Source organism: Triturus cristatus, chromosome 6, assembly GCF_964204655.1.
Source record: "Triturus cristatus chromosome 6, aTriCri1.1, whole genome shotgun sequence".
NCBI classification, from domain to species: Eukaryota; Metazoa; Chordata; class Amphibia; order Caudata; family Salamandridae; genus Triturus; species Triturus cristatus.
This window is the reverse complement of record NC_140589.1, coordinates 503,745,601-503,758,265: the sequence shown is the minus strand read 5'-3', so window position 1 is coordinate 503,758,265 and position 12,665 is coordinate 503,745,601. Positions and strand designations below refer to the sequence as shown.

Genomic DNA, 12,665 nt, shown 5'->3' with positions numbered 1-12,665 from the left:
TTGTTTGTGTTTCATTGAAGAATTAAACTGGGTGTCCGGCTGGACATTCTTAATATAGTTTCGATTCTGTACTATATTTATTCCCTTTATTCCTTAAACTATTTGAGGACCACTGTTTGTTTGAAATTAACAGTTACTGATAGGCATGGTCTACAGATATGCCTTGCACTTGGTAACAATGCCCACAGTACCCACTGAGCATTGTCTAAAACTATGCCTTGCGTCCAGTACCCATACTAACATCTTGCACTGCACACAGTTCCTTGACAGTAATAATGACGGCAGAAGGACTGACCCTAGGCAACATGGTAAGGCAAAAAGTACATCTCCAATACCCCTGAAGACCTGCCCAGACAGTAATTTTCCAGTCTGGGCGCTGATGAACAAAGGAGGTACAGAAGGGTGAGCTACAAACCTGTCACTGAGTACACGCTATCTTGCACTCAAGGTTACTCTGCCTGCCCACACCATTTTGAGCTGTGGGAGCAGGCCTATCTAGACAGAAAGGTATGCAGTAACATAGGCAGTTTATTCATTAGCACTGCAAACTCAACCTTGAAGAAATACAAGTACAGAGGGCACACTGGCAGCTGCTTTTCGATGAGGCAGACACAAGATGAGACAGACGTTAGTTTCAATCATTACCCAAAATGGCGGCTAATACAAAATGGTGCCGCAAATGCTAACTTAAACAGCACAATGCTAGAAGGAGTCGACCAGACACATTTTCAGTCCAACAGAGAGGTGTGATCTTAATATGTGGTAGTATAGTGTTCCTTGAAGAGGAGAGTCTGCTGCTAATTGCAAGAGAGATTGAGCTGTTCTGATATCTTTCTGTAGTGAATACTAAGAGTGTAGATGTCGAAGGCCTACCTTTTGTTTGTTCCTTTCTACATTCTTGGCTTGATTAACAAAGGTATTCGTGCAATTAACTTTCAGCTATGTGCACAAACACCTCAATTTAAGATCCTAATTGCCATTTCACAGAATTATGAAAGGTGTGAATTAGCATTTTTTTTTCTTTTTTAAATGACCTCATTGTACGTTTTATGCAGTCAAAAAAGTTGTTTTTTAGCAACCAAAAGCATAGGAAAACGGTTACGGCCACTATCCTGTCATACTGTGTGTACACGTTTTAAAAACAATTGGCCCAAACCGTGAATAATGAGAATCTAATTTATGCTTGCCATTTAATAAGAGGTGTGGTGCTTATTTGAAGGGAAAGACCATCTCTAAACAATCTTGTATAAATTTTAGTCAGATACCCGAGCAACATCCTTCATCAGAAGTGACAGTTTTGTTCCCCTCGTGCTTTTAGCCAGTAATTCAGGAAGATCTTCTGGAAATCTATTTTTCAGTGCATTCAGTTCTACGTGATTCGTCGGAGTCATATTCTTGCTGATTTTCTTTTCAGTTTCATGAAGTCAGGTGTTTGTGAACATCTTCTTCAGTGGAAAGATGGACGAAGTCCTTGGGTAGTGGGTAACTCAGGTATGGACTTTGCTGTACTGTGACTTTACTGGTTATGCAACGGAATGCAGGACAGTCCTGTTCACTGACTTCCATTTCACCATGGACACTGCTCAGTGTGTTTCCTGATGTCAGTTGTTCCTAAGTAAATAGGAGTGAATCAGTTATTTCACCAACGGGTTACACTCAATTAACCAAATATTTCCCCAACTGTCTCTGTAGACATCAAAACCAAAATACTCATCCAGGAATTTCTTGAAGTAATCTTGTATACTTCTGTAAATCTCTTCCTTCTGTCTACAAACATTATCATAGTACTGTGTGTAATCTCTCTGTAATATACCTATTAGCCTATTTTCCTTAACCCCTTGTGTGCCCCGCCCTTTCCACGCCCTGTGCCGGGCGTTTCATTAGCGGGCGGGGCTCATGACGAGATAGTCTCGTCATGGGCACAGCGCAACCGCGGCCCATGACGAGACCATCTCGTCATGGGCACTCAAGGGGTTAAAGAAACATCTGAATTCTGCGCCTGGAATCAGCTCACACCATTTTCGGAAGACAAGGTCAGATTCTATGGCAGGATCCAGGGAGTCATCAGTGCAGTGAATGAAAGGCTGAGTGAAGTCATGAGTGAGGAAATCAGAATTTTTAAACAGCTGGAAGATATCGCTCAGGTTTTGCATTTCAGGGAACTGTTGATTGCTGTCTCTGAGGGACTTGATTGCTTCTTGGACCTTCAGGGCAAAATCAGGAAATTCTGGTGCAGTGAGTGTAGTAGTATTTTCATCCTCTCACCACTGTTCTTCATCTTCTTCATTATTGTTATTTTCCACTTGTGAACACTGTGGGGAATCTGAGTTTCAAAAAACAACCAAAGTATCGCCATCCAGTATGCAATCTCTCACATTCTGTGGTAGTGGGAGGATAACACTGGAAAAATCCTGAGCTTCCGGAAGATTGGGTATGTGGTGTCCGTGCATTGTTTCTCAGTGCACTTTCTTAATATAAAAATGTTGGAATGTTACTTTGTACTTCTCTATGTATTTTATGTAATGCTTGCTTAGAATGTTTGGGCCAGGCACTGGAATTGCTTCACAGGCAGTTGGAGCTACCACCTTGAGCCCTCTACACTTGTATACCTGTTATCCTGTGGATTACAATAAATCTACTCTAAAAGTGAAGACTTCTCGTCTATGTGAATTGCTGTACAACTTAATTGAAGGAAACCCACTTCAATTTTGGCGACAAGCTTGGGATGAAAATTAATTTTTTGATAAAAAGAAGGCCTTCCTGCTTCCCTGCTTCAAGAAGGTACGGTAACATCTTTGTTACTTATGAGGGCTCAAGGATATTTTTTTTCCCTTCCTGACAATTCACATTCCTGTGACACTTTCCTGTCATATTGAAATATCGAAAAGTGTTGAAACTTTCCAGAAAGATTCAAAATTTTTAGAAATTCAACCCTCACCCTCAACCACGTTAGGAGGTATTTCTACAAAAAAACCACCACACATTACTGACAGTTCATAAAATAAATCCAGAGGTGCTTTCACCAATTTCAGAGGGTTTAGAAGTACATCTGTTGGTCGTGGCAAACTACAATGTTACAGATGTGGTTTGAATTCTCATGTTTCTAGCTTTAAAAATTGTCCTTCTACAGCACAAGAGTGCTGGAAATGCAAAAAGATTGGTCATTTTGGCAATGTTTGTAGAGGAGGCAAATGTCATCCTGTTAGATTTTTGTTCAAAATGCTGATGTTCAAGGTGATAGTGAACAAGTGTTCATAGAAAACAAATTTGAAGAACGTATGTTAGCTGTAGATTCCATTGATATTTACAGATCTCAGATCCGCTGGTTATTGACAATGTCAACATTCCTCTACTCATTGATTCTGGGGCAAGAATCACAATTATTTCCATTGACAAATATAAGCAAAATTGGGCACATAAAGTGCTTTTACCTCCAGATGTCATCACCACAGCATTTGAAGGCAGCAAAATTGATTTAGCTGGACATTTTTGTGGCAATATTACTTTTGAGACTAAGACTATCCATGGTAAAGTTGATGTGGCCTATAAAGGCATCAGTGTACTAGATTGGTGGAATCAGGCGGAGTTCGGCATGATTATTAAGCCTGTTCATAAACATCCTGTTTCTCTTACCAACTCTGTATCTGATTACACATCTTGGAAAGAGAAATTCAAAGGTGTATTTTCTGACAAAATTGGATTGATTAAAAAATGTTCTCACACTATTAAAATTAAAGAGGATGTGCAACCAATTAAACACAGACTACGTAATGTTCCTCATAGTATTAGGAATGAACTTTCTATAATGTTAAACAACATGCAAACCAATGGCATCATAGAGAAGTCTTGATAGTCTCGGTGCGGGAAGTAAGCGTCCTGAGGCGGAAGCCGGGACATTTAGAACTGATAATCAATGCGATCTATGCTTTCTCGTAGAAATTGTTTTTAATTTCACACGCTATTTAGTAAAGCACACTGGTGTTTGCGTGTGCCTTTTTAAACTGTGTACTTTGTGTTCTGGGCACTCGAACCCCTGTCTGGAGGCGATCCGCTCCGGAGGGTACCGCCATTTTGGGTTGGGAGCCGGCAGAGCAGTGCAGTGCTCCGCCCCTCCCGCCCTTCCTCCTTTAAAAGCTAGGCGCTTCTTGCCTGAGACGGACTTGATAGTCTTGGTGCGGGAAGTAAGCGTCCTGAGGCGGAAGCCGGGACATTTAGAACTGATAATCAATGCGATCTATGCTTTCTCGTAGAAATTGTTTTTAAATTTCACACGCTATTTAGTAAAGCACACTGGTGTTTGCGTGTGCCTTTTTAAACTGTGTACTTTGTGTTCTGGGCACTCGAACCCCTGTCTGGAGGCGATCCGCTCCGGAGGGTACCGCCATTTTGGGTTGGGAGCCGGCAGAGAGGTGCAGTGCTCCGCCCCTCCCGCCCTTCCTCCTTTAAAAGCTAGGCGCTTCTTGCCTGAGACTGACTTGATAGTCTCGGTGCGGGAAGTAAGCGTCCTGAGGCGGAAGCCGGGACATTTAGAACTGATAATCAATGCGATCTATGCTTTCTCGTAGAAATTGTTTTTAATTTCACACGCTATTTAGTAAAGCACACTGGTGTTTGCGTGTGCCTTTTTAAACTGTGTACTTTGTGTTCTGGGCACTCGAACCCCTGTCTGGAGGCGATCCGCTCCGGAGGGTACCGCCATTTTGGGTTGGGAGCCGGCAGAGCAGTGCAGTGCTCCGCCCCTCCCGCCCTTCCTCCTTTATATGGCCCCCCTCACGAGGAAGCGCAGCGGACGAGCGCAGCGGGCGCGCCGACGGCGCGCCGAAGGCTCGCCAAAGGCGAGCCCGTCTGCGCCCGTCCGCGCCGGACCCGCGCCCAGGGCCATCCCCCCTGTCGCTCCCGCGCCTTACCTTTTACCCAGGCTTGTCTACAATAGAGACACGCTTCTAGCACTAAACATCGTACCTCCTGGTAAGGACTGCAACATCTGGGAACCCGGGACCAATCTCCCTCCTACACTTTCCCACTGCCCCAAGTGCTCGTCACTTTTGCTTAAACCTCTCTGGTCACCAATTGCGCAACTAAGAGATCAGCCCACCTGCCCAACAACCAACTACCCCCTGGCTAAATGCCTCCTCCTCAATACGAGGTCTCTAGTTAAGCATAGCTCAGAAGTTGCCGAGTACATTCAGGATGCAGGCATAAAAATTGCTTTCATCACGGAAGCCTGGACCGACGCAGCATCAGGTCCAGATATAGTTAAAGCCACCCCACAGGACTTTATCTGCTACACCCAAAATAGGGACAAAAGGAGAGGGGGCGGCCTAGCCATTATATATCACAAAGACACCAGAGGCTCCTTTCAATCCGGTCCCTCTGACCTAGGTGAATCTCTGCTGTTCAATTTTACCCTCTCTAATCACCAGTCCTTTACAGGAGGCCTTGTTTATAGGCCCCCGGGCGAGAAAACTAGATTTCTAGCAGCCCTGAGTAAATTACTAGAAGCAGCAGCCTGCTCCCAAAGATTCACTCTTCTGGGTGATTTTAATTTCCATCTGGAATGCAAAACATCTCCCGACACCCAGGAACTTATCGACCTACTGGCTGGGATCGACATGCTACAGCTAGTAATGGATCCTACTCACAGAGCAGGACACACCCTAGACGGGATTTTCTCTAATCAGCTCAATTTGAAAGTCTCCTCGGTCCTACCAGTCTTCTGGTCTGACCATTCAGCAATCCACTTCTCTATTCCTCTCACCACTTATGAAAAACCAGTTAACAAGAGAAACACCCCGAAACAAGTGAGAAAATGGAAAAACATCACTGGGGACTCGCTAGATAACACATTAAACACTACATTACCCCCCCTTCCGAACAATGTGGAGGAAGCAGCTAAGACCTATACTACCTGGCTGGACCGGGCTTGTTTACTCTTAGCCCCCCCTAAAACCATCCACTCCACTCGGGCCAAGCCTGCCGCCCCATGGTTCACAGATCAAATAAGGGAACACAAAATAAGGTGCAAAAAACTTGAAAAAATCTGGCGCACGCACTATAGAGAAGCAGACAAAAAAACGCTTAATTCGGAACAAAGGCGCTACAAAGAATCCATCTTTCAAGCGAAAAAAGCCTTTCTCACGAGACAGATAGAAGATGCTACCAATACCCCTAAAGAACTCTTCCTCACGGTCGCTTCCCTAGCAAACCCCAAACCCATTGAAATTCCAGCAAGCCTCTCACTCTGCGAAAGTTTGGCAACCTTCTTTCGTGAAAAGGTGGAAAACATCTTTCTCCCCTTAGATAGGATAGTGATGACTTCTTCACCGAGGGGGGCCCCCGATCCCGCCAGACCTGAACCCACGCTTCAATATTTCCCGCCCATCACGGAAAAAGAAGTGAGAAGTCGCCTACTAAAAATTAAATCAGGCTCCCCTCATGACCCCTGCCCCACAACAATAACTAAACTTGCACCAGACGCAATTGCCAGGGGTCTCACTCCCCTCTTCAATCAGATGTTGGAGAAAGGGGAATATCCCTCTAGCTGGAAGCAAGCCTCCATCTTACCCCTGCTCAAAAAACCCAATCTTGACATCACGGAGATGAACAATTATCGCCCGATTGCCAGACTCCCCCTCCCGGCCAAAATAATAGAAGGTTACCTGAACGCACAACTTAGCGCCTTCCTAAAATCTGCGGATGTACTGGATTCCTCCCAACACGGCTTTCGAGAGGGGCACAGCACGGAATCCGCCCTGATTAAATCTATGGAAGATATCAGGCAGGTGATGGATACAGGGGGTAGAGCAGCTCTGATCCTATTGGATCTCTCTGCGGCCTTCGATACGGTCCACCATAAGCTACTGGTGAACCGGTTGAGGGCCTGTGGAATTCAGGGAAAGGCCTTAAAAATCTTACAAGCCTTCCTGTCTGACAGATCCCAGACAGTGGCGCTGGGCAGCCACGAATCTCACTCCTTTGTGCTTCCTTGCGGAGTCCCCCAGGGGTCTTCGCTAAGCCCAACCCTTTTTAATGTATATGTGTCCACCCTCGCCCCGGTGATCCGATCGTTCGGCTTTCAACTCACGGCCTACGCCGACGACACACAGATTGTGGTGTCCCTCCTTCCCGGCAACACAGAAAACACTGCCGATAGATTCAGAAACTGCATGCTTGAAGTTGGCCGCTGGATGGCACAAAGCTGCCTTAAGCTGAACTCCTCAAAAACCGAGGTTCTGCTCTTTGGTGACAGAGACAACTTTTGGTCCCCGAGATGGTGGCCAGACGAAATGGGACCTCTCCCAGATCCGGTGGACAAAGTGAAAAATCTCTGTATTCTGGTGGATACCTCCCTGACCTTTAAATGCCAGGTGAGTGCTCTTTCCTCCTCCCTCCACTTCATACTCAAAACCATCAGGAAAATATTACCTTATCTTGAGAAGAAACACAGGAAAACAATAGTTACGGGTTTAGTGCTCTCACGCCTAGACTACTGCAACAGCCTGATGCTAAACGCCCAGCAGAGCGTATTAAGAAAACTCCAACTTCTGCAAAATGCAGCCGCTCGCCTAATCACTGACACACCCAAATTTGCCTCGATATCTCAGGAGCTGGTCAAGCTTCATTGGCTGCCGGTCCGTAAAAGAATCATTTTCAAGGCAGTCTGTATGGTCTTTAAGGCCCTCCACGATTCGGGACCTAGGCACTTGAAATCTCTTTTCTGCTGGCATAAACCAGCAAGAACTCTGAGGTCAGGACAACTGGCTCTGGTCACGGTCCCCAGAATTAAAAGAGCTCGCTGGGGAGGCAGGAGTTTTTCTCTTGGGGCCGCAGAGGCCTGGAATAAACTTCCACCTGCGCTCAGACAAATCCAGAATCTGATGGCCTTTAGAAGAGGTCTAAAAACATGGCTCTTCACTCAGTAAGCACGCTTCAGCACACCAGTCTATCTTTCTAGCGCCAGAACACCTCCGGGTATTAGAGCGCTCTATAAATGTGCAAATAAATAAATAAATAAATAAATAAAATAAATAAGAAGGTGGATGCTACCCTGTGGCTTTCTCCCATTGTTTTGTCCCAAAAATAAAATGGTGAATTGCCCCTATGCATTGACTTACGCTCTGTCAACAACGCAATCTGGGTGGAAAGCTTTCCGTTACCTCGCATTGAGGATCTCATCACTGCAGTTGGTCAATCCAAATGGTTTTCTAAGCTGGATTTATGTTCGGCGTACAATCAGGTAGATCTAGATGAATCTTCTAGACACCTGACTGCCTTCGTTACACCTAATGGTACATTCCAATTTCGTAGGATGCCATTTGGTTTGGCATCAGCTGCGTCTGTATTCCAGAAAGTGATGACCAACATGTTTAAGGACATTTCCAATGTAGTCATTTTTCAAGATGATGTCCTGGTGCACACTGCTTCAAAAGAAGAACATAATGTTGTACTTGAACAGGTACTCACTATTTTACAAGACAATCATGTCACAGTGAGAGATGACAAATGCATATTTTTTGTTAATGAGATTGAATATTTAGGACATGTTCTTTCTAAAGATGGTGTCAAACCTAAGCCTAGCATTGTTGATGGCATTGTCAACACTCCCCATCCAATTGACAAAGACCAACTTCGTTCGTTCATCGGGCTTTGCGAATTTTATTCAAAGTTCATAAGGAATTTCGCAAGTCTTACTGAATGTTTCAGAAGCCTCCTTAAAAACAATTCTGACTTCATTTGGACAGCCAAGATCACTTTCAACGCATCAAAGAAAGTATTCTTTCTGCACCCGCTCTTCAAGCATATACAGAGGGTAGAGATACATTCATTACAGTTGATTCCAGTTCTTATGGCATGGGTGCTGTATTATCACAAATGGCAGGTAACAACGAACTTACAATTGGGTTTGCTTCGAGACGTATGAAAGATGTCGTACGGAGATATTCAGTTATTGAGAAAGAAATGTTGGCTTGTGTTTGGGGTATTGAGAAATTCAGACCATATTTGTGGGGGAGAAAATGTTGTTTGAGGACTGATCACAAACCATTAGTTGACATACTATCTGGTAACAAGATTAAAAAAGCTACAGCTAGGTTAGCCACCAAACTCTTAGAATTCAATTTTAATATTCAATACATAGCTGGAGGAAAATATATCAAAGCTGATTTTTTGTCTAGACATCCTGTACATGTTGAGAAGTTTGCTGAGCTGGAAGATGATATTGAAGAATGCATTGTTGCAAGTATTGATGACACTGTAATTTGTCATGATATGGCTGAATGGTGTAAAGCATTAGAGGATGACTTACTCCTCAAACAGGTTATGGATTTTGTAGTTAAAGGTTGGCCTAAAGAAAGATCCATTGAGCCTGATCTACAACTATTCTGTAAGATTGCAAACAAACTATCTCTTGAAGGTAAACTTCTAGTTAGAAAATGGAAATTAATTCCTCCTTCTTGCTTTCGACAAAGAATATTAGAAACTGCACACTCAGGTAATTTAGGTATGACTGCTACCAAGCGTAGGATACGTAATGATTTTTGGTGGCCATCTGTAGATCGTGATGTGGAAGTACTTGTTAATAACTGTACCCAATGTTTATACAGTGACAAACACTTGGTTACGAATTCACCATCTCCCAAACCCTCAATCTCTCCTAACAAAGTATGGCAAAAGGTTGCGATAGATTTCTTGGGCCATTTCATGTTCTCCCCAATGGCATGAAATATTTCATAGTTCTAATTGATCACCTTTCCAGGTGGGTGCAGGTCAGAGGTGTCTCTAAGCCAAATACCAAATCTGTCATTCGATTCCTTCAAGATGTATTCAGCAGAGAAGGCACACCTGAGGTATTACTTACAGATAATGGGGTTCAGTTTACTTCTCAACTCATGCAAGATTTTTTTACGAAAATGGGTATCAAACATTTACGCACTCCCTTGTATTTTCCTCAGGGGAACGGTAAAGTTGAAAGATTCAACAGGGTCCTAGTTGAATGTATTCAGAGTGCCATCAAAGCCAAAGTAGATTGTAAGTCTGCCATTGTAGTGAAGACTGCTATTTATATACGTACAATGCTAAGTTAGCACAACTGTGTTAGATGTTAGAAAGCCATCTTGCCACTTTTGCTGCTTTTGCACATGACACTGTAGTTACATGTTATTAATTGAGAAATGCTTGCTCGCCTCTGCTTCACATGAGAACTGTCTGTTGTTCACATCCCTAACATTGAGCTGCGACCTTGGTCTGAACATTGTGTAAAGAAACAGTCTGGGTCGCTAGACAGTGCATGTTGTTGGGTTCAGGTTGATCGGCCCACTATTTAGCCATAACACGCACGCAGCTGCAAATACCTGAAAGTCGAGTGCTTTTAATATTGCAGGCTGCATGTTTTAGACACATTCGGAAGAAGAGCTTTCCCAGGAGCAGAGTATAGCTGATCCTGTGATGTGATTCCACTAAGCTGATCTTTACGGTATGGGGTTCCCCATTCAAGCCTAGAGACCCTCTGTTAGTCTAATAATAATAATATTAGTTTACTAGCGAAAGGAAGGTGGCTGTAACCCACTGTCATTTTAGTATGATTTCTCCCTTCATTTTCTATGGTATTGTAACTATGCTGATGGTTTTGATTTTAATCATTTGTCTGCTTGTGTTAGACAAAGTACTGCATCTTAGGACACGAGGTTTATAAAATAAACTCTTTAAACTTTACTGTGTCTCTGTTTACTCTTGTTGTGTACTGATATGAGAATAAATACGAACAGGTATTTCTGATTCCCACCATTCCTGAGAATACACTAAGTCGCTTGTTCTGGATTGTCTATACATTGGGACCGCCGAGATAAAACTCGGATAACGAATGGGACACTGATGCTGGTCGGGTAAGGGGTTCTGGGTTCTGAGGTGAGTTTTTGGTACATCACAATTCACTGAGGTCCTGGTTTCCTGTGCATAGTTCTGTGCATAAGCAGAATCCCTGCAACACCATCAGAGATGTGGTATGGGCATATAGAACCACTCCTCACACTGTATCGGGTTGTGTTCCTTTTGAATTGATGAGAGGGAGGAAAGTGGTATCTACACTCAATCTGTTCTGTCTGGAAGTTGAATTGCTCGGACAATAAATGTGATGTTGCAAAAAATTCTTTCATCGCTAAAAATTGAAGTGATGAAGCCAGTGCTAGCAGATGTAATAAACGTGCCATGCCTGTTTCAAAAAAAGAAGTCAAATTTGTTGTTGGCGATCTGCTTCGTGTCAAGTATCCTTTGATGCTACAAAAAGGTATATCAAAATTCAGGGATCCTGCACGTATTTTCACAATCAAAGGCAACAGTGCAAAATTAGAGAGTGTGCAATGGTGGAATTTTGGTCGTTTGGCCAGAATCAATTCTGCACATAATCCTGTTGTAAATGTTGGTCAGAGTTTCTCTGATGTCAGAAGGAGTTCAAGAGTTAGGAGGATTCCTAGTAGGTATGTCCAGTAAGCATTTTGTTCACTGTTTTATGAAGGGTGGTATTTTCTATTTTGTTGAAAAGAGGGAGATATGTGGTGTCCGTGCATTGTTTCTCAGTGCACTTTCTTTATATAAAAATGTTGGAATGTTACTTTATACTTATCAATGTATTCTATATAATACTTGCTTAGAATGTTTGGGCCAGGCACTGGAATTGCTTCACAGGTAGTTGGAGCTACCACCTTGAGCCCTCTACACTTGTATACCTGTTATCCTGTGGATTACAATAAATGTACTCTAAAAGGGAAGACTTCTCATCTATGTGAATTGTTGTACAACTTCATTGAAGGAAACCCACTTCAGGGTACCATACCAAGAACTGGCAGTGTAATACTTGCTCCTTCTTCATGCTGCTAATGCTGGACTAGCACTGAAAGCCACCGGTTCAAGCACACCCGGTGCTCCACGGACACTAGACCTTGCATCTACAACGGCCTTAAATGATTGTCTATAAGCCCCCTTTGGTGATCGGAATCACAAAGGCTTGTTTCACTACCTTGTTGTCCCAGTGGCATGTCGTGCACTAAAAAAAAGATGACCTCCTTCTAAGGTGAGATTTATTACAACCAAATCAGGCAGTATGGCAACATTTCCACAGGACCAAATCTGCTCTCTTTGGCAGTCCGTGCATTCAAATGTTGCTCTACTTGCAATCGTTAACGTGCACTTTAGAATGACATATACACATGTACATTTTGATGTGAATATTCCTGGAAATTGGTGTCATTTGCAGCCTCCAACGAGTAATTTTGGAATGTTTCTGGAATATTGTGAGAATTCAATGAAAGTCAGAAGTTTAACCAAAACGTACTAATGGGTCTACAGGAGTGCTTTACTGAATGTTAGCCTGTGAGTTCCTGAATCAGAAGTTCTTTGTTCATGTCTAAGTAAGTTCACTTACTCATTTTGGTATTCACAGAAGGCACTTACTCATCAATGAGTAAGTGCCTTCTGTGAATACCAAAATGAGTAAGTGCTTTCTGTGAATACCAAAATGGTAGTAAGTTTAGGATTTTGTCTTAAGTTAGTTCTGTGAATGGGCCCTAAGGACAGTGCCGTTTAGTATAACAATGAAAGGGTATAGCCAGCTGGAGAAGTACTAGTCTCAATAAGAGCATGTTGACAGTTGAGGGATCAAGGACAATGAGAAG

At 43.2% G+C, this 12,665-nt stretch overlaps 1 pseudogene; it reads right to left on the bottom strand.

Annotated features, from left to right (window-relative positions):
* Positions 1-1,347: 1,347 nt before the first annotated feature.
* On the bottom strand, positions 1,348-11,863 carry LOC146817334 (translation initiation factor eIF2 assembly protein-like; annotated as a pseudogene).
* Positions 11,864-12,665: the final 802 nt, after the last annotated feature.